This window comes from Pan troglodytes, chromosome 2, assembly GCF_028858775.2.
Source record: "Pan troglodytes isolate AG18354 chromosome 2, NHGRI_mPanTro3-v2.0_pri, whole genome shotgun sequence".
Lineage (NCBI taxonomy): Eukaryota > Metazoa > Chordata > Mammalia > Primates > Hominidae > Pan > Pan troglodytes.
This window is the reverse complement of record NC_086015.1, coordinates 184,794,266-184,817,755: the sequence shown is the minus strand read 5'-3', so window position 1 is coordinate 184,817,755 and position 23,490 is coordinate 184,794,266. Positions and strand designations below refer to the sequence as shown.

The window sequence follows — 23,490 nt, the reverse complement described above, 5'->3', positions numbered from 1 at the left end:
GTTTACAAAGTGTTGAGAAGAAAAAAAGCCATTTAGTTTCATTTTCTTTTTTAGTTCTATGGGAAGATGGAAGCCCCTTTCCTTTATTTAAGCAAACGCAGAAAGAAATGAGAGAAATTGCCCCATCTCCAAACAAATGTGTGGAAGATTCTTAGGATAGGACGATGGCTTCTAAACTACAGACCAGAGAATCCAAGAGAGTCACAGAGTTTCTAGGTTAAAAATAATGTAGGGATGCTTTATTGTTTTATTTGTAAGATAAATTCTAGTTTCATTACCAATGTTCAAATCTTAATTTGAGCAATATAAAGTCAACCCACATGTGGTTATGGAATCAACTGTATGTGTAAGGGCAGATGTTGGCTTGTGTTATTGGAAGTCATGGGTCTTTGGTCAGGAAATGTGATAGTGTTTTTATAATCCCAAAGAGAATACTCTATGAATTATGATTTTAGAAGTATTCTTTGGACCTAAAATGGTTAAAATTATTAAAGCCATATATATCTGACATTTCTGGTCATACAGCATTTCATATATGTCAGCATAGTTGGTACTTGTTCTGAATATCTCTGTCTGAACTGAAAACCTTTAAGGTAAAAACCTAATTAAAAGCACATGATCTACTCATTTGCTCTCCCAATTTGACCTATTTTATAATTTGTATAATCTAGTGGGTATTTTCTTTCAGCTTCTAAATACAGGGCCAATCTTGGGGCACTCCAGATAAGTGATTTTATGGGGCACCTTTGCTGAAGCTGAATGAGCCCCCAATATCCAATACTGATACCTGTGAGTGGGTTCATTTCATCCTCAGTAACACCAGTCACTACTTGCACATATGTTACTTTAAAATTTCAAGCAGATGCTGGCCCCTGACTCTAGCTATCTTTATTACCATGTGGAGGAAGAGTTCCAGAGGCCTAACATTTTAATATAAAATAAGCTGGATCTAAGTTTTAATATAATGGTAGCATGACCTTTGTTACTATTGCAAAACATACAGTATGTGCCTGATTGAGTCTTTTCTTTACGGCATAGTCAATCTTCAAGTTTTCCATGAAAGCCTTTTAAAGTGCTCTTACATCTATGACCCTACACAGAACTCTCTAATTTGGTTCCATGAAGGTTCCAAGTGAAGATGCATTATAAATGGAGATGTGAGATTTACATATATGCATTTATACGGACTCAAGCAGAACAAAGCTATGTCCTCTACATGGCAGTTGTGTATGTAAATCTTTGGATGATGCTTGAACATATGTCATATGCTGTCTGTTTTCTTTGTGTATATATCTCCCAGAGGGTATAAGTCTTTGGAAACAATGTGTCTTGTGCAGGATTCATTGTTTACAGCCTAATACACTGCCTGTAGGTACTCTAGAAATATTAATTAAAGGGAAAGGAATATACACATGTATTCACAGAGGATAAACATGGATACATTTCTAAAGAAATTCCAAATCATAAGCAATTGTTGATGTTTCAGACATATTCATACAAAAAATCAAAGCATACAGGTATAATGTTAAATGGAAAAGCCTGTTTTGCTGTCATTCTAGAACTTAGTAGCAGGCTGAAGACAAAGTGTATCATGTTTACTAGAGTCACCATTATAAAATTTATATCAGTTTGCTTAATTGAGACTGTGTACATAAATCCAGAGTATATTTGAATGTAGAGATAAGATATTAAAGCTAAATGTAAAGCATTATGACTAAAATTCCAAATATAAAATAGGCATTTTGAAAACTTGCAAAGTTTTTTCTCTTCTTCTATGCCAAGTGCCAAATCTCCTCATGTATTTTTTTTTTCTTTTTCATACTCACAAAGAATCAGAGATACTCTAAGGCAAGTGTTCACAAACTACTGCCTACAGGCTTGCCATCTATTAAAAAATATGTAAGTATAGCTTTATTGTAACACAGCCATGCCCATTTGTTTATGTATTTTTCCATGGATGCTTTTGCACTTCAATGGCAGAGTTGAATAGCTGAGACAAATACCATATGTTATTGACAGATACTGTTATGGGTTGAATTGTGTCCTTCCCAAACCCCACCCAAATCCATATGTTGAAGTCCTAGCCCCCATTACCTTTGAATGTGACTTTATTTGGAAATAGGGTCTTTGCAGATGTAATGAGTTAAGTTAGGATGGGGTCATACTGGAGTAGTGTGGGCCCCTCATTCAACATGACTGGTATCCTTCTAAAAAGTGTGAATTTGGACACAGATATGCACCCGGGGATAATGTCAGGTGAAGAGAAAGACAGAGATTGAAGTGATGCAGCCGAGGAATGTCAAAGATTGCCAGCAAACCACCACAAGCTAGAAGAGAAGCATGGAACAGATTCTGGCAGCCCTCAGAAAGAATCAACCCTGCCAATACCTTGATCTCAGATGTCTGGCCTCCAGAACTGTAAGACAACCCATTTTTATTCTTTTAACCACCCAGTTTGTGGTACTTTGTTACAGCTGCCTTAGCAAACTAGTATACTGAATGAGCAACAAAATCTATAATATTTACTATCTGGCCATTTACAGAAAAAGTTTGCCAACTCTTACTGTAAGGCACTGCTTTATGATCTTGGTGGAATTAGTAAGTAACAATCTGCCACAAGTAACTTGGTGGGATATGGAGGTCTCTCTGCTGTTCGAGAACAGAAATGATACTTGTTGATTTCGCTTGTAGACATTTTAAAGCACACACACACACACACACACACAGTGTTCAAGTCTTCGCATATCTTGAATTTCTATGAAAAAGTGTCTATAGGAGATAGCAAGGAAATCATCTGACTAAACTTAAGCTTTTCAAGCCTGAATGCTGTTCCACTTAGCTGTTTGCTCAGGCCCATCTTTGGTTTAAGCAAAACACTGCCTGGCAGTTTGAAGCTTTTTAACAATCAAAAGAATTTATGAGAAATTTCTGTGATTTATGTATCAGTGGAACACAACCATCTGCTTTACATTTCTCTTGAAATGTGCATGAGGTTAGAATTAAAGGACTGGTTGTTTGGGAAGGGGACAGTCATCATATGACAAGAAGATGTTTGCTTTTGCTGATTCCATCCCTATTTGGAAAGCAAATGGAGACATTCTGCCTACCTTAAAAAAACCTCAATCTTTTATTTTGTAATTAATGATCTGAAAGGGAAAAATCAATCTTGGATCCTGAGTGGGGAAAATGACCAAATGCTTAAGAATTCAAAATATTTCATTAATGCAATATCGAATACCTATGCCATTTTCCTTGAAGCAACATCTATTTTCAAATGTTTTCTTGACTCATGACCCATGACCAAAAATAACAAAAGGGTTTCGTAAGTAGATCCTTGGAGAGCTCAACCTTAAGAAAGAGACCATATGGCATTTAGGAACAGGTGTTCTCTAAACTCTTGCTCTTCAGAGGGTGATCTTCAGACCAGTGGCATCAGCATCACCTGAGAGCCTATTAGAAATGCAGAACCTCAGCTGGGCGCGGTGGCTCACGCCTATAATTCTAGCACTTTGGGAGGCTGAGGAGGGCAGATCACGAGGTCAGGAGATCGAGACCATCCTGGCTAACATGGTGAAATCCCGTCTCTACTAAAAATACAAAAAGATTAGCTGGGCGTGGTGGCGGGCGCCTGTAGTCCTAGCTACTCGGGAGGCTGAGGCAGGAGAATGGCGTGAACCCGGGAGGCGGAGCTTGCAGTGAGCCGCGATCACGACACTGCACTCCAGCCTGGGTGACAGAGTGAGACTCTGTCTTAAAAAAAAGAAAAAGAAAAAGAAAAAGAAGACATGCAGAACCTCCAGCTGCACCTTGGACCTAATGGATAAAAATCCACATTTTAACAAGTTTGCTAGGTGACATAAGCACATTCAAATTTGAGAAGCACTGATCTCTGTTTCACAACTGTTGAGACATGAACTGGTGAGACAAATATTAGCTAGTTCTCCTCCATTCCGCTGCATGGTAACAGTGACTGTGGTGGTTTCTTGGCTCTTGTCTCCTTCTTGCCCCTTTCTCTTATTCTTGAGGTCCTTGCTAGAGAATGAAGCCCTTACCATGTCAGTCACTTTTCTACATGCTATATATAGAATAAATTATTTAATCTTTGAAACAAGCTTACAAGGCAGCACTAGTCACCTCCTTGTTTGACAGATAAGGAAACTGAGGCACACAGAAGTAACTTGCCCAAAGTTAGAGAGCTTTTACATTATGAAGCCTGGGTTCAAACAAAGTTACTCTGGCTGCAGAGCCCATACTCTCAACCAGTAACCACTCCGCTGTATTGCCTTTCAGATTATGAAAACACTGTTCTAAGTATTCTTCATGAAAATTAATGTAAAGAAGTCACCACCTTATAGAACTGACAAAGGAGTCCCAAATACATTGAAAGTAAGAGGCATGTGGCGTCACAAACTACTTCTTATACATGCCCGAATCATTGGGTAGAATCCTAACATGTATTAGAAATAGAGTCAGAGACTGGAACTTACAGCGTTTATATTGCTCACAATTCCAAATAAATTTATTTTGACAGATTGGAAGAACCTAATCTTATATTCATTTCACTCCTGCTGCTGCAGATGTAGTTTTGTTTTAATACTGTTCCTGTAAAATGCTAAGCTCCAAATCCCTTGGTTTGTTTGGATATATTTGGATGCCCTAAGGGCATTTTATGGCATGGTACTCAGAGTTCAGTTCATGGGACTGTTCCATGGGACCAGTTCCCACCATATTCTAAGCCTGCATGGCTACAGAGGACTCAAGACTACATCTGGACCATTTTTTGGCTGTCAGAGTGAAGTCAGGAAGCTGTGGCCCTGGTTTGAAAGCTTTCTTCATCCAAATTCTTGCTTTACTCAGTAAAATCTTTCCATCTTCTATATGACCCAAATGAGATGTATGGTCTTACATGTATGTTCATGGAAATCCATCCACATACACATAACCTCCCTCAGCGAAATGAATTTCAGACATTAGCAAACAGATAAGGGTGTATTTGTCTGTGCTTGGGAGAGGTTAACTAAAATATATTGTACCCTACGTTGATTCTGAGTTTCGCTTTTGGTCTTGTGGGAAGTAGGAGAAGGAGAATTGCTTGAAGATAATGGGTCTACTTCCCTTTCCCCTGGGCAAGAAACACTTCCGGTATATTCCTTGAGATCTATTGATCCTTAGCACGATTCAGCATGACTAAGAGGTGTGAAGTGCTGTCATGGAACAAAGAACATTAGGACTCTGAAGACTCAATTTTAAATATGTCACTTTTTAGCTATGTAAGCCCGGGTGTGTTACTTTAATCCTACTGGAAACTGGGGTTAATGATTCTTACCTAAGGATCCTTGTGATAATTAAAGGAGGCCATTTGTGTGAAAGCCTTGGCATGATGATGCCTGCCAAATTTGAAATATCAATATGTGTTCATTTTATTCCTTTCTTTCAGTTGCCATTTTTTTTTTTTATGAAGTCTCACTCTGTCGCCCAGGCTGGAGTGCAGTGGTACAATCACCGCTCACTGCAAACTTCGCCTCCCGGGTTCAAGCAATTCTCGTGCCTCAGCCTCCTGAGTAGCTGGGATTACAGGCACGTGCCACCACGCCTGGCTAATTTTTGTATTTTTAGTAGAGATGGGGTTTCACCATGTTGGCCAGGCTGGTCTCGAACTCCTGACCTCAAGTGATCTACACATCTCGGCCTCCTAAAGTGCTGGGATTACAGGTATGAGCCAATACATCTGGCTCAGCTGCTATCTTAAGACTTGGTCTCTTTTAAGCATAATTTTACGCAACTGATGATTCTCCTCTCTGTCTTCTACCACGTTAATGTATCTACGGTCCTTCCCCCAAGACTCCTGAAGGAACTAGGGTTCATTTTCAGCATCCTTGGCTTTGATTTCCCATATCCTAGCTCCTGGAGTATGATGCTAGTCACAGTCACATCTCATGGGCAAGAGTCTTGCCTGCCTTAAGTCCTGAACCCTGGCTGGATAGGAACTAAAGGGTCAGCAGAGGGTCAGACTAAAGAGGACCAGAGGTTCAGGTGCTAATGACTTGGGTCCTGTGTATGTTTGTGTGTTTAGGGATAAACTATTAATTATTAGTAATAATATACAACAAGTTAATAAAGTACTTACCACATGCTAAGTGCTTTTCCCCATTTAATCCTCACAGCAGCTTTGCAAGGTAAGTATTATTATCTAAGCTGAGGCTCAGGGAGGTTAAGTAACCCAACTTACACAGCTGTGTGGCTACGGTGGAGAAAATGCTATTCACCACATGATTTTCTCTTCCTAGACACTAGGGAAGATATTCCCTAGCCTCCCTTGTAATTTGGTTGGGCCTTGTGACTGGATGTTTGCCAAAGGAATTGGGGCACGGAAGTCTTGTAAGCCATTTCTGGAAGTGGCTCCCAAAAGGGTTGCTTCAGGTCTTACTCTTCCTGTGAAGGTGGTCTTGGAAAACATGTATTCCGTGGCAGAGCCACAGGATAAACAGGGCCACCCAGCCCTTATCACATGAGCTATTATTAACTTATCACATAAGTTATTATTATTTTTAAGTGATTATTATTATCATCACATAAGCTATTATTAACCTTATCACATAAGTTATTATTAACTCATTGGCTATTAGGGGGTGAGCTGAGCGACAGAACTGAACTTTAGAGTGAAGTTGTCTGGACATCAGTGTTTCAACACACTGGACGCATAGGTTTTTATTTAATTTTAATTTTTTTTTTTTTTTTGAGTTGAGGCCTTACTCTGCCACCCGGGCTGTAATGGAGTGATGCGCACATGACTCACTGCAACCTTGAACTCCTGGGCTCAAGTGATCCTCCTGCCTCAGCCGCCTGACTAGCTAGGACTACAGACTCATGCCACCGCACCCAGCTAATTTTTTACTTTTTTGCAGAGATAAGATCTTGCTATGTTGTCAAGGCTGGTTTTAAACTCCTAGGCTAAGTAATCCTCCTGCCTTGGTGCCCCCACCCCACACCAAACGCTAGAATTATAGGCATGAGCCACCATGCCCAGCCTATAGTTTCTTGATATTGACATTAGAGAGTGAACAAAATGCAAACAAAGGGAGAAAAGAAAAGTAAAAAATGTGTCATGGTTACAAAGAAATAATACTAATTGCAATTGTTCAGCTGAATTAACACATAATTACCACTCAAAAATAATGAAAAACTATAGATAAGTTTTATTTCATTTTGAAGTTCTCTATATGCAAAAGGTGTGATCAATAAGTTAAAAGCCAACTAAGCACCAGTGTTGATGCTTAGAGATACATGCTTGATGGCCATAGTTATTCCAGCATAGCAGCCAGTTTGCAACCTTAAAAAATTAGAACAATATGGGTTACCAGTGAATAAATGCTAGAAGGAAGCCCTTCTGAAAATCCTAGGCATAATGACCCTTTCTTGGAGTATAGGCTGACCTATACTAACTGGATTTTAAGCCATACAAGATAATATTATACAGACACTCTAGAGGCTGTTAGAAGCAATCTCAGACTTATCTGATATTTTGTTTTCAGTCATACGTTTACTGCTAGACAGACCAGTTTTAAGAGCTGTGCCACATGATCACAAATATCTCAATGGCATGTTTATAGGTTATGTGTTTTATACACTAGAAGCCTCTTACAGTCAGAATTATAACAATCACCTGCTTGACAAGTAAATTTATTGGCTGGGCATGGTGGCTCTCACCTGTAATCCCAGCACTTCGGGAGGCTGAGACGTGCAGATCACCTGAGGTCAGGCTTTCGAGACCAGCCTGGTGAACATGGTGAACCCTCATCTCTACTAAAAGTAGAAAAATTAGCCAGGCATGGTGGCTCATGCCTGTAATCCCAGCTACTCAGGAGGCTGAAGCAGGAGAATTGCTTGAACTGGGGCAGTGGGGGTTGCAGTGAGCAGAGACTGCACCACTGCACTCCAGCCTGGGCGACAGAGACTCTGTCTCAAAAAGGAAAAAAAAAAAAAAAGTAAACTTACTGGAATATTCCTTTTCAGTATGAAAAACCTCAGACCTTTTAAAGGTACTTAAATAAAAGAAAGGTGTATTTCCTCCAATAGCAGAAAACTTATCTAGCACCTTTTTTGTACAATTGCTTTCAGTATATTAGCTTATTTAATTCTCACAACTGTATGAGAACATGGAGACCACAGAGAGATTATTTGTCCAAAGTTACACAGCTTGTAAGGGGAAAAGCCAGGATTTGATCGCAGCCAATTTGGCTCGAGAGCCTCTCCCTTTAACCACCCTGCATGCTGCTGCCTCTCAACACCACTTCTATAGTGCTTCCTGTGGGCCAGGCACTGTTGAAGCACGCACACTACATACTCTTCTTTTTGTCTGCAAACAACTCATCAGACAAGTCAATATGGACTTTCATAAAACCTTTATTTTGACCATATTTCATATTTAAACCCGTAGGGTCAATGTCATGCTGCCAGAACAATTAGAGGAAATTTGACGAGCTACTCAGTAGGCAGACTGTTCCAGCAAAAAGATTTTTGCAAAGAAATTAACTTTTAGAGTTGGCAAACAGAAATTATGACTAACAAGACAGGAAAATGCCAGACTTTACAAACATCACACTGTACAACATTAACTGGTATGATTTAATAGAAGTCTTCCGTGGGGCAGGTTTTATAGGACATAAGGTTCTACATCATTATTTTATTTATATCTCAGAACAACTCTATGAGGTATATGTTAATTATTTAATTGAATCTCAAATGTCATAGGTTGTAATTACACAGTTATGTACTAGTAAGGAAAGAAAAAGTGTTGGCAATTGAATGAAGACACACCATCAATTGTAACATGCATTCTAACATCAGAGATGTTAAAATGTGAAAAAAAATGCATCTTACTCTCATGAAATACGGCCTCATTCCTATAATACAGATGAAGAAATAGAATTCATGAAGTTAAATTGCCCAAGATTACATGGTTAGCAAGTGCTAGACCCAGAGCTCACATCCAGGTGGATCTGACTTGAAACCCATGCTCTTAACCATTTGATAGAGTGTCTCGGTCTGCGTTTGTGCTGCATAAAGTGAAATTAAATATTGTTTTGTTGTTGTTCAGTGGATCGTCAGTATATTGTGGGCTGGTAACTTAAATCCTGAGAGAACTCTTCAGGGTTTGATCACCCATTAATATGGTTTAAATTGACCAAACGGCCTAGAAAAGAAAATCAGTCTACTCTATTTTAGCTATGTAGCCAGCTTCAACATTACAGCTTTCAAGAGGTAGTTTCTGTCTTATTGTCCTGAAATCATTCTTCATTCTAGCTTATAACAAAAAGGAACTTCTTTATATAAAATAAGATCTTTGTTTCTGAAGACATTGCTTGGCCTGCTCTTTAGCTCACAAACAAAATACAATTTCTTTAACTTTTAACAACTCAAGATGTTTCCTAACTATGGCATGGTTTGAGATTTGAGAACAAACAAACAAGACCACACAAAGCTTAAAGAAGCAGAGGGCAATTTCATAAAAATGTTTTTAGTCATAAAGACCCACAAGACAGGAAAACAGAAAATGCATACATACTTGACTCAGAATTCCAGTTTTTTCCCTAAGAGGTGACAGCAGCTTTAAACATTGCCTTCCTCTTGTGTAGGATTACACATGCACAGTACACAACTTCAGTTTCTGTTCTAAAAGCATTATAAGCCATTGTTTTTTGATGGTCTCTAGAGGCTAAGGAAAAATGTTATTGGTAGTATGAAAGAATAGGTTTTAATACAGGCATTTAATTTTCTTTCCATATACTCCCTGATTAAAACAAGGTTTGCCCCATTTTCTATTTTTCTTTTGAAAACCCTCTTTACCCACATCAACAAAACAACATACTGACTATAGCTGTGACTTTGGTTCTGTTGCCCTAAGTTCAGATGCAACTTTGATTCATCTCTTACACTGTGTCTAAGCATTGAGTCAACTTTGATTACACTGGCATCATTTAACTTCTATTTTTAAAATCGTTTAATTTTGTTCTCCAAAAAGTTAAACTAAATGATGATATAGCTTATTAAATATAGTTCTTTTTGAAATTAGCTGATAAGTTTAAAAAAATGTACTGCTCCTTACCAATTACTGAAATAAACAGAATACTTAAATTCTCTAGGATAAATATATGTAAATTCAACTTACAAAAGGGGGGCTATTTGGGGTGTTTAGAGTTATCCCCCTCATCCATGATAATATTATAATATTATTAGTGTTTTGGGCTGTAGAACTAATATGCTACTTATGTCTATAAATATTTTTCTATTTCATATATTCTTCCTCTAATTATTTTTAAAAGTAAAAAAAGTTAAAAAAAAAAAAAAACCCAAATTCAACTTAGATGTTACCATAGCTTGGAGAGGTTAAGGCAACCACTACAGAGTGACAGTTTAGATTCAAACCCAGGTTTAACTATAAACTACATGCTTTAAAATAAAAGCATACTATGTTACTTTTTCATCATCACATTTAAGTTATACCTATTGGAGCTAGATCAACAAATGTGGTTTGATTTCAAGAGGCAGAATATTCTGATAAGACTTAATACTGACATAAACATAACCGGAAAAGAAAATGTTAAAATGCTCATACAAACTGGAAGTCTGGGCTTGAATCCAGTGTTAACACAACTAGAATGAATGTCTGAGTTGTGTTGGGATTAAACAGTCAGTTCTAATTCATTCAGTTTCACTGACAGGAGCCCTTCCTGTACGTTGGATACCATGTAAAGTATTTTTAATACAAAATTTCTTCCTAGTAACTGCAAGTTAGGTATTACTGGCACCTACTTTTTGCTCAGATGGTTTAGGAGACCTGTCTAAGGCAAACAAGCTGGCAAATGGCAGAGCTGACCTGAGGTACATGCTCAGGTCTGTGGGCCTCAGGGCTGCGGGCCTCAGGGCTGCGTTCTTGCCACTGTGCTATCTGAACGATATCGGATCCACATCCTCATGGAACTTACACACCATTATAGAAATACTAGAATATAAGATAAAAATGTAAAGAAACTGTCCAGAGATATAAACACACTGTTAGAAAAATTCAAATACCAGTGAGACCTAACTCGATATGTGTGGGAGTTTTGGGGAGCAATAGAGGGTAGACAATAGGGAGAATGCTTCCAGCCAGAGCCTGGATGAAAGAAGGGACTTAATGGAAGGGTGAGATTTTTATGGATATGATGAAGGGTTGGGTAGGACAAAAGTGAATCAGAGAGATGAAACAGGAAATCTCTGTGTTAGTAACACATGAGTGTCAGTAGGAAGTAGGAAGAGATCAAGCTAGAAATATGACTTGTGACTATTACATCAGACATTTGAGGCTCAAGGGGAAGAAGAGTGTGTATGTAATTCACCAGGCCATGGGGCTCACTGGAAAGTTCTGAGTGAAAGAGGCTTTAGGAAGATTAATCTGGTAGTAGTGTGTAGTGGAAGCAGGCCAAGTCACTAAAAGTCAATTCCCTGCAAGCCAGCTTGGCTTTCAGCGAGTAAGATATATATTATTAATCTCATTTTAAGAATGAAGAAACAGGCTCAGAGAGGTGAAGGAGCTTGCCCAAGATCATGGTTAGTAAACAGAAGCGCTACGATGTGAATCAAGCATCTCTGGCTCTAAAGCCCTACTCTGTGCATTCAACCTAACTACTCCAAGTAAGGTCTATGGACTGGCGGCTTTGGCTCCCCGGGGAGCTCATGAGGACTACAGACCTACTGAATCAAAATCTGCATTTTCACAGGATCCTATATGCACATTGAAGTTGGAGAAGCACTAGACTAGGCTACATTTTCTTTTTATAATGATCTATATAATTACTGGAAAAATATTCACCTGGCTACAAATGTAGCTTTTGGGGGTCTACATTAGGTATTTTCCTTACACAAAAGATAAGACTTAACTAAGAAAAGGAACTCTTCTGTGTTTCATTTTCATAAGGAGGCCAACAAGTTAAAAATGTAAAAACTGAAATTGTAACCTAGCTGTGTGACCTTGGGCAAGTCACTTAACCTCTCTGAATTTAGTTTCCTCATCTGCATAGAACTTGGCCTGTAAGAATCAAGCGAGAAGTTATCTGTGACAAAAGCTTCTACACAGGGAATTCATTATAAATATATAAAGCACTGCTATTAGGAGACATGGCTATAAAATATATTATTTTAAAAAACAAATAAAAAGAAAGAAAAGAGACAGAAAGAAGAAAGGAAGAAAGAAAAAGGAAGTAAAAAGAAAGAAAGGCAGGGATAATATACAAAAGTTAGCTGAAGGAAAACTAGCCTCACTGAAGCAGGAGCATGAAGAGCTGGTGGGTAAAAGCCCTAAGGAGTGAAGGAGTCCAGGAAAGCTAATTTCCGATTCTCATAGGTGTTTCTAAAAATACAGAGACTGTGCCACACATGGGAGTGGGAAGAGTAACAAGGGCCTGTGTGGTCTTGGCCCAAAGTCACAGACCTGAGGTCGGTAAAGCCATAAGAAATTAAAAATATAGCTATATAGTAATTAAAGGAATGAAAAAGAGCTCATCTGAGGAAAAATTAATACAGATTTTAAATCTTGGAGCAAAGAAGCCTACATAATGAATTAATAATGGAACATCTGTTACCAATGTATTGCAGTTACCACAGAAAATTAAGATACATTAACCGATTTCAAGCAAGAGATTCTTTAGTTAGCCAAAGTAGTGAGGGAGGTTAGACGCTGAAGTTAAAGAGAGATTAGGACTCCTCATCCCTAATTCATTTGACATATGCTGATTGAGAGCTTACTATTTGCAGGCATTGGGCTAAAATTCTGGGGCTACAAAGTACATAAAACACAGTTACTGCCTTCAATTTGCTAATAATTCAGCAGAGAAAGTTACTATAATGCATAGTAGAAAGTGAAAAGTTCTATAAAATAGTTATAAATAAGACAGCATGAGAATTCTGGGGCAAGAAAGTGTTTACATTGCTATAAGAGGTATTAAGAACGGCTTCCTGTATTAGGTAGACAACTATTTTTCCATTAGTTTTCCAAGAATCAAGGACATTATCAAATATTGATATTATTATCAAATAATCTGGTGAGACTTTTCTTGCTCCGTGATGCTGTGATTGTCATTATTATGAAATGAAATAACTGATTAAATTCTAATATACCTAGGACTGAGGAAAAAACTAAAAGTTAGGTAGCAGTAACTGTGACATTACTTTGGCATCACTGTACTATGATAACCCAAATCCATATCATATTTCAAAAGTTTAAAAAAAAAAACTCAAATTGGTTTTAATTCAAACAACCAATTAATTTACTGAAACATTAGCATCAAGTGACTCTTCATTGATTTGTGGCCTCACGCTGACATTAACATATGGAGACAGTATCGATGGATAGAAAACTGGTTAATTGTCCATCCCCTTTCTTCCTAACCCCTGTGAAATTAACAAAATATTTGTGAGGCAGGGAAGGGAAAGTAATAGTTGTAGTATGTATTGGGCAGGTAGTTTGTGTGCATGAGACAATTAGAATTTTTTATACTGGTCATGAAGAAAAATATTAAAAAAAACCTTCCTTTCCACATGTTGTAAATCTTTGGTATATTCAATTAAAAAAAGTAAAACATACGTCAAGTGATTACAGTTGTGAGATCTGCTAATGAATTGTCCCATTTCAAGAATTAAAACCTTAATAGTTTAGACAAGAGGAGAATAATGAAAATCAGAAAATATGCCAAATTTATTTCTGTAATTGCTCTAAGGCTAAGCAGTACTCCCTAGAAAGATTTTAGGAGGATGTAGTAACATTAGATATATTTATGATATCTAGATGGCAGAAAAAAACCTCTAAAATTTATTAATGGAAGGGATAGAATAGAGTGTTAACTAACAATTTTTTAAAAAGAAATTTCACACATATGATATATAAACTGAATTTTTTGAAGTGATGTCAATAAATGCATAAGCTCTGGGTTTGCTGAACTTCTGAAGGACATGAGCCTGTAATTGGCCTTTCTTATTTCTGTCTTGTTAACAAGTATATAAATAAGAGAAGGCTTCAGTAATTGGCTCAGAGTTACTAATGAATTAATTAACTTCAGTCTATTTTACCTAACCTTTAATAATGAGAGCCTTTTTTTGAGGGGGGAGTCTAGCAATAGGTCTGACAGACTGAAAAAACAGACATGCAGCAAAGCTCTTGAAAATTAATGAGAAACGAGGAAAGAATCAATGTACATTCTGCTTGCAGAGAACTGACACAAAAAAGACACAATAAACCATGAACAAACACAGTCAGTTTAAAAAATAGGTTAGAAAAAGTGGGCAAATTCAATTATAGAAGTAATTAGAAGATATAGGGCAAGCTGCCTTTTGGGACTGTGCCAGAAAACATGAATTAATATGAGTGAATAGAAAAAGCCCATGTAGTAATTAAGAAGCAATCACCTATGGCAATGAGTACCTGAAAACAGGCTGCAAACTATTAATTCAGTGATCAAAAATATTTTTAGATGATTAATATGGCAAATTTATTTTAAAAGACTAATTTCTGGAAAGATATCAAGACAATAGCACATTATTTGTTCCTCTGGCATTTATATAGCTAATTAAATTTTATAATTTGCAACAACAGTCACTATTATCTGAAAACAGTAAAAGCAATATTTCACCTCTTTTTTAAAAAAAACAGTGGTTCTAAAATCAATAAGTTAAATCCAGCTCCTGCTGTCCTCCTGTAAGTGCCTAAACCTTGAGTGAGTATTACATATTTTTCAATGTGTATTTTTCTTATACATCTGTTTCAGTAATATTGAACATTTGAAAGAAGGTACATATTCTCATGCCTGGGCATGGATTCCACACACTGTTTAATTTCAACACTATCAAATAAAAGCAATTTAATTTACTATTTGTGCATCAAAGACTTTCTTACTTGGTCAACAGAGGTCTGTTACTTCAGTACACACCATTCCTCCCCTTAGAATACAAAGGCATAGATATGTTATAGTGAAGAGTGCTTTACAACACACAGAAGGCTAATGGCTTCTGAAATAGGTGATTATCAGAGCCCCGTAGAGCGAGATGAGGGTCTGGCTGGTAATAAATAACCTCGCAATATGAATTATTCTATTTCCACAGCCTTAAGAAAAAGTATGTTTCATTGTGGATCAGAAAAGTCTGAAAAATGTTGTCTTTTTGGAAATAACAGGGAGCCACTAAAACTAATCAGTCTGTCAGCAGGAAGTTATTGAGCACCTACTAAGGGCAAGATGCAAAGGTAAATTTGTAACCTTGTAACATAATTTTTTCTGTGTGGTATTTCCTCTCAGAAACCAATAAACAACAACCCTTGCATGCCATGCTTTAGAGAGACTAGATTTTTAATTACTAAACTTGCTCATGGATTAATGCTATTTTAAATTTAAAAACTTTTTTTTTTTTTTTTTTTTTTTTTGGTATGGATGGGGTCTCACTATGTTGCACAGGCTGGTCTCAAACTCCAGGCTTCAAGTGATCCTCTCACCTTGGCTTCCCAAAGTGTTGGGACTATTGGCATGAGCCACCACACCTAGCCTAGGATTAATACTATTTTTTAGGTTAAGGTACAAATTGATGACCTACAAAACAGAGCAAACTAGAAACTCATCGAGAGTCACTATTGCAGATGGCATGGAAGTAATAGATGTATAGGTATTGGAGAAAAATTTAAAAGGAAGGATTTTGACAAGATATCAAATTAAACGGATTTTAGATCTATCTAGTGTTTTCATTATCCATATTTTTCTCTTTTTCTTAAAAACAAACTGGGAGCTTTTGAAAAGAACACATAAGAAAAGAGAGCTGCTAACAGAGTTCTCTCATTCTCTGAGTTTGTTTCATGTTAATTATCAAAACACAGGTATAGCAACAGCAAACAAACAATTCTTCCGCTGCCAGTTGATGATGATGACAGAGAGCTCCCAGAGAGACAGGCAATTGGGAACTAGCGAAGTGAGGACAGCTTAGAGGTGTTGGGGCTGAGAGGGGCTGCCAGCTAAACAGGACCCACTCACCATGAAATGTTAATGTGTCAATAAAGGAGAAAAGCATGAATGAACCACAAAAAAACTGAAAATGACTCAGCTGGTTGGAGATGGAATGTTGGCTTTTTGCCAAAGTAAGGTATTCAAGGGCACACACCCTAATACCTAGGGGAAAAACAAAGGCTGCTCCCTGATTTTAGAAAAAGAAAATACTTTGGAGAAGGAGACAAACGGCATTTTCTTCAGAAATAAACTTTGTTCCTTTTTTTCCCCCCTTCCTTCCATCCCACAAACATTTTCTGAGTTCTTACTTTTGCCAGGCACTGCGATAGGAATGGAGAAGGAAGAGAGGGAGAGTGGAATATAAAGATAAATGAGACATAGCCCCTTGTCCAAAGCTCCTATGATAGAGGAAGGAAAGATGTACGCAGCTAACTCTAATAAAAGATGGTGACATAAGTGCAAAAGAGGGATGAGGTAAGCTGTAGTGGTAGTGCAGAGGAAAGGAGCAATTAGCTGGGGGCTACAGTAAATCAAAAACAGGTTGTCAGAGAGGAGGTAGCATTTATGCTTATCTTGAAGAATGATAGGCAGGAATAGAAGGAGGAAATTTCAGTGGGAAGGAACTTTCTCTTACCCTAACTTCCTCTTTTTCTAATCATGGTTATTTCAGGAAAAGCAAGTAGACAACTATGACTTGTGTGTATATAGCACAATGGTGTGTGTGTGTGTAGCGGTGGGTGTGAGAGGAAAGATTGGGCGGGAAGAGGATTTTTCTGGAATTTATAATACTTCCTCATGTCTCAAACTTTTGTCTCTATACACTAGTATTTTAAAAAAAACACATTCTTTTGTTTTTAGGTATTTGAATAATATCTGGGTCCTGTTTGACTGGAAAATGTGATCTTCCAATAGCTTTTATTTTTTGTTTGATGGCTTTGTCGTTTTTGTCAACGATAAGTCCTTATTCTAGCTTATGGCTTGATGATTCTTTTGGGTTGTACTGTGTTTATCCATGCATTCAATTATTCCTTCATTAATGTATCCTTTCCTTTTCTCATCTTACTAGTTGACCAGTATTCTGCTAGACATAGTTTATTCCTTTCTTTCTTCTAGTCTGCAAATTATGCCATTTCTAACATGAAACATGGAAATTATTCTAAATACACTGACTAAAAGATCACACTTAAGCATATGGTTGTGTCCTATACCAAATAGAACATCAAAACCCATATTGTTTTTTGTTTTAACTTAAATTTTTTTTTTTTTTTTTTTTTTTTTTTTTAGAGATAGACTAAAGGAGTCCTCCTGCCTCAGTCTCCTTAGTAGCTGGAACTGTAGGCACGCATCAACATGCCCAGCTCAATTTTGTTCCTGACAAATGTATTGGTCAGTGGGATCATGTAGACTGGTCTGTTTTTTTATTAAGAGGTTTTTCAGAGGAAGTCTCTAGAGCAATACCTTAGTCAAGGTAACTAAAATAGGCTTATCTGTAAATGGAGAAGTATTTCAGACTGGGATGGGTCAAAAGTTTCCTACATACAAAACCAGCCTTGTTTACTGGATAAACAAAATCTGTTTCCATGTCTCTCTAGGGGCTAAGGAAGGAAAAGTAACTATCATGCATGAATATGAAGTCATTGAAAGGATTCTTTTTAAGTACTCCGCTAGAAATGAGGGGTACAAAAATGATTGAAACATGAGCCTTGCCCTCAAGGAACTACTTCTCTCAAGAAGAAGATAAGTTAGATAAGTAAATCAATTATTATTATACAGCCATAAGATATAAAAGCGTAGCAAGCTATGAGATCACAAAGGAGGTGTATCTAAATTAGACTGGGACAGTGGGGTAAGAGGATAACATGCCAGAACTGAGTTTTTAGGAATGAGAATTTAATTAGCTGAAGAAGCGGGCCAAGGGAAGGTGCTGCATAAAATAGCATGATGAACTTGGGAATGTCTTTTTGTGAACGTACGAAGTACTGAGTTAACAGGGTGGGGATGGTTAAAATATCCCTTACACAGACCGGGCTCTCTCTGGTGTTTTCAGTTCCCTGACTCGTTTCCTTTTCCTAGCTCCTTTTCTTTTACTCAAGGTTTCTGGACAGAGTGAAATAGAAAGTCTGGTCTGTGGACATTTCAGAATTTGAAAGCTTCTGGCCTAGAGTGTAATGATGGGGTATCTCAAATGGGTATTCATGCTAACGACCTAGGTGAAACAGTAACGGGTGAGATCATAATACACTTGTGCGGGTCTCACAAAGATGTTGACATCTATGGAAATGATTTCTTTCTCTATGCCAATGTTTTATTTGAATTTAGAGCCCAGAATAAGCAGCTTGTCACAAAGACCTCAAAATGTTTCTTATGTGAACAACCTCAAGAAAAGGAACCAAGACAATTGTTAGCAAGAAGATTGATCTGAGAATTAGCTCTAGCGTATTCAATGTTAAAGGTGTTTATTAGAAAAGTCCACTCCATTTATAAATTCTCCGCTTAGCTAACTCCCACTCATCTTTTAGGTATCAGCTCTCTTGCTCTCTCTCTGTCTCTCTCTCTAAAGATATGTCTCATTTATCTTTATATTCCTTTCTCTCTCTCTCTCTCTCTCTCTCTATATATATATATATATATATAATTTTTATTTCTGAGAAGGTTTGCCTGATATTCTATATTAGATCACATCCTTCTGTTGTGTGTTTTTTCAGTACTTTGCATTTTTCCTTTGTAGCATTTAATATGACTCCAATTAAATACTGAATTATATAATTAATGGTTTCATATCAGTTTCTTTAAGTAGAATGTTAGCTTCAAGAGGGCAGGAATTGGGATTTATACAGCAATATCCACAATGCCTAGCCACATTTCTGGTATATAGTAGGTACTCAATAAATATTTTTTGAATGTTTTATTTACTTTTTATACCAATTTCAGTGAAACTCAAATGTAACAAATTAAAATGGACCAGAACTGCTAAGTAAAACCAGATCTACAGCTTCTAAAGCTAACTGGATCCTCCAGAAGTTTCTCAAATCTGACCCTGGCTCCTAGGAGAATTCAATTGATGGGACTAGGTTATCTCCTCTTCATGCTTTTAGCTGACCTCCTCATACCAGTTTGGCTCAAAATGAATCCAACATCTTCCCATTCATCTGTGTCAGGACATCTTTATTATTGCAACTTGCTTTCCTCAGGCCAGAGCTTCCTTCGTTATTGAGTTCCAACTGGAAAAGTCACTGTGCCAAGCATTTGGGATAAAAACATGAATCACACCTGTAATCCCAGCATTTTGGGAGGCCGAGGTAGGTGGGTCACGAGGTCAGGAGTCCAAGACCAGCCTGGCCAAGATGGTGAAATCCTGTCTCTACTAAAAATACAAAAAAAAAAAAAAAAAAAAAATTAGCCAGGCGTGCTGGCGGGCACCTGTAATCCCAGCTACTCAGAAGGCTGAGGCAGGAGAATTGCTTGAACCCGGGAGGCGGAGGTTGCAGTGAGCCAAGATCCCGCCATTGCACTCCAGCCTGGGCAACAGAGCGAGACTCCGTCTCAATAAATAAATAAATAAATAAATAAATAAATAAATAAATAAATAAAAATAAAAATAAAAACATGAAAATGCATGGCCCTGACCTCAGGAGAGTCATAGGCTGCCACCTGAGTTGCAAGACTGGAGAAGGTTTCAACTGTCTTCAGGAAACCCCTGCCTACAATTATACCACAAGACCATCACCCTTTTAGATTAAATGATCTGGTCCCTGTTATAATACCTATCATCCTGGAAATAATAACTTGTTAAAGCTGTTATTAACCACATTTACCTTCATGGGAGTGAGGTATCTGAGAGTGGGTTTTGACCCAGAGGGTACAGGGACAGGGAATACGGATGTTGGGAGCATGAGAGGAAGAGGGACAAGAAATGTCAGTAAGCTGGGAAAGATCTGGAAGAATAGTGCCTAGCACATAATAGACACAAGACAACGCTTGGTTGAGTAAATAAAAGATAAACTGCTTTCTTCACATTGGTTGAGGGTTGGCCCTACCTTAGGCTGCTGTCTTAGGTAACTAGCAATTTCTGGTTCAGAAAAAGTTTACAAAATATGAAACAGATAGCCGCAGCTGTTTGGGGTTGATGCCACATCCCAATTACACTATCACATTCTAAGACTTTAGAGGGAGAACATACAAAATTTTTTTTCGTTTTTATCACCACTAAGTCAAGAGGATTTCCATTTTCAGAAATATTATAAGAAGGAGTTCTACCCTGTTTTCAAGGTTTGATGTAAGCTTGAGCTTAGATGCATATGCTGGGTTATCTTAGCTATTCCAACTTTTTTTTTTTTTTTTAATTGAAGAAACTCCAATAGACTCAAATTGGTCATGAGAACTAGTGGTGATGTTTCAAAAGACAACAAATGCCATACTGATGTCTGAATACTAAGGTTCTTTTCCATGTCTGTGAGTATAATGCTTGCTTACACATACTAGCAAAGAACACAATTAGCATACTAATTTGATTCTTTATCTAAAGAAAGGAAGATTCTTTTGACACAGACAGCTGTCCATGAATAGCTAGGGTGACCTTTGGTCAGTTTTCCATCTGTCTTAGAGTAAAAAGTCCAGACTTAGGCACACATTATCTGTATGACCTTGGGCAGCTTTCTTGTTACCGTTTCTCAGTGTCTTCCTCTGTAAAATGGGAGCACATCTAATACCTGCCTCACAGAGTTGTAGTAAGGATTAGGTTAGCACTTTGCTCACAATAGACACTGTAATATTTTTTAACTCTTGTCTGAATGTTTTTTATTCTTAGGAAATTTGCAGTAATCCTAGGACTCTTTATTTGTACCTGCCTTTGAAGAGAGGGATAGAGAGAGGTTTTCCTCCATCCATTTTGAGCCTCCCTATGAACTATGTGGGATTAAGCTTGCCCTGACTTTATTAAAGAGCAAAGAATCCTGCAGCTATAGAGACGTCACAGTTTCCTTCTTGCCCTTGGTTCCCAGGATTATAAATCTCCACAGGATTAGATGCACAGAAGCAGGGAGTGATAACTGGGGATGTCTTAGGCTCATCTAGTGGTCATTGGATGCTCTCAGACTATCAGGTTAACAAATCAAAATAGCACCAATTATAACTGCATGACTAAATTAGTTTCCTAATATCTCCCTATACTGATTCCCCCTTCTCCCACCTTTTTCCCTTCCTTAGACCGGTGGTTCTTAACCTTGACTGCACTTTGGAATAATCTGTGGAGCTTTAAAAAATACTGATGTCTGGGTCCCATCCTCAGAAGCTCTTATTCAACTTGTCTGGAGCATAGTTTCAGTACTGGGCTTTGAAAAAATTCCCCAGAAAATCATCACACTTTGAACACTAAAAACTTCAAAAATAATTTAGTTTTCAACGTAAAGCCTAAGCTAACACATGCCAATAATGCAATTAGTAAAAAGACAGAAATTTAGTTACGACACATAAAATTAGTTTTATGCTATTAATCATATTTCGGCATTTTATGGTTATTTAGATCTTAGTTTAAGGTAAACAATAACTCTGTCCTGTCTTGCTCCATAAACATAAGGCTGTTGAGTCAACCTGGTGTGAGGAGACATCAGGTTGGAAGGAGAAAAGCAGTATGATGTGCTCCAATCATTTGCTGAAATAGTCTCAAGAGCCAATGGTTGGTCAGAGTACCTTCTCAAGTCTCAGCTCCACAGATCTAAGAATCTCTCATTTCTTAGTAGCTCTGCCAATTTAGTTGCCAATTTCACTAAAAGGATATGTTTTAACCCCAGTTTCATGAGATTAATGTGCCACGATCAGCTGTGATTGAGATCTGTTGTAAGAAATATGAAATAATAATAAAGTTCTGGTGTTTGCAGACAATATATTTAAGAATGAATTACAGCAAATTCAAGATTATCCTTGCAATAGTATTGCTTTCACTCATACCCCAGTACACTGTTTTGAATGGGAGAATATGATGGAGTTACAATTACTATGGGGGACTGCTATTTGACATGAGTGTCCCTGTGGAACAAAGCTTGGGGTTTTATAAAAACCACCCTCCCAAGTCAAAGAAGTTCTTCACTGGGCCTCAAGTTTGCAGCAGTGCATACTAATGGAGGGTGAAGGGGAGACCCGGACAAAGGAGCTTCTCTGTGTTCCAGTACCCAGTCTCTTTTCAGGGGACAGAGAGAACCTTGTTTTCTTACATTGGAGATGAAAGCTTGTTTATAAAGTCACACCTGAAGCTATCTCTGCACTAAAAAAGAAAAAAAAAAAGTCCTAAGTAATTCTATCAACCTTTTCTCATCACTAAAAATCAGTTTTTAAATGTGTGAAGGGTAAATACAAAATTTTTAGGAAAAAATGAAGCCAAATCATTATATATATGTGTGGGGTGGGAATTCTCCTGATACATGAAGTACTTATGATCTGACTGGTAATTTTAATGTCTTCTGCTGAAGATGAAGGAATGAATACTTCATTTAGCTTTTCATTTGCTAACTGAACTTGCTAGTTGCATGAAAAGAGAAATTATCAGTTAAGTAATTTAACCCAACACTGATTTTTTTTTTAAAAGTTCTGAGCAGAAGGGAAAACGAGGCTTGAAGATAAGGCCTGGAGAAGGGAGAAATACGGTAAGCACTCAATAAATGATTGTCGGTAGGTAGTTGTCAGTGTAGTGATGATGATAATAAATTTCCCTGAGAACTGTTTTCAAAGTAGTAATGTGCAGAAGGGAACATACTACTCTGCCTTTTAAGAGCAATGAGCTATTTTGAATATTACTTATGACTTTTTCATGCTGACAGTCATTTTTTTCTAGTAAGAAATTTAGAATATAAAATAAAGGATTTTTGAAGAATTTAGTATATGCAAATTGAAATCACCTGGATGCTGTTTTTCATTCTGCTACTAATTGCCATTGTTTAAGACAAATTATATAATTGTTCTATCCTTTAGTGCCTCAATTTTCATTTCAACATTTAACTTATTAGTGAGTAATCTTATGTGGAGTCCTTTGAGTTAAATGAATTAAGACCTTACTTTTTAATTTTTAAAGTAAAATGGATCAAAATGAGCAAATACATTTAAAATATACAGTTTGTGAATTGGATTCCTCATTTTCATAAGGCCAGTGAAGGGAGAGCCCACATTCAGATGTCAAGCAAAAGTGTGATGGAGTCCTATTACTATCTGTTACTACCAATTCTATTAGCAACAATAAGTTTCAGAAAATTAATGGGTGGTAGCCCAGGAATGAATTGCTTATCAAGAGAAAATCAGGAAGGTTTGGGGGCACTTCTCTAAACTTTCAAAGCAGACAACTATCCTGACTTCCCATAATACATTTCACTGGGTCACTTCCTGAGACAGAATTCTACAAGGGCCAGTCTGACACATGTGGCGTTTGTTGCACTATTGATGTTGAAACACTACATTTTCTTTTCCTTCTATCTCTTGCTCCTTA

At 37.4% G+C, this 23,490-nt stretch overlaps 1 long non-coding RNA gene across 1 annotated transcript; it reads left to right on the top strand.

Annotated features, from left to right (window-relative positions):
• The first annotated feature begins 1,834 nt into the window (after window positions 1-1,834).
• On the top strand, window positions 1,835-22,661 carry LOC134809624 (uncharacterized). The gene is made up of 3 exons (XR_010155876.1): window positions 1,835-1,899; window positions 2,233-2,418; window positions 22,600-22,661. It is a non-coding gene; the product is annotated as an uncharacterized LOC134809624 (long non-coding RNA).
• Window positions 22,662-23,490: the final 829 nt, after the last annotated feature.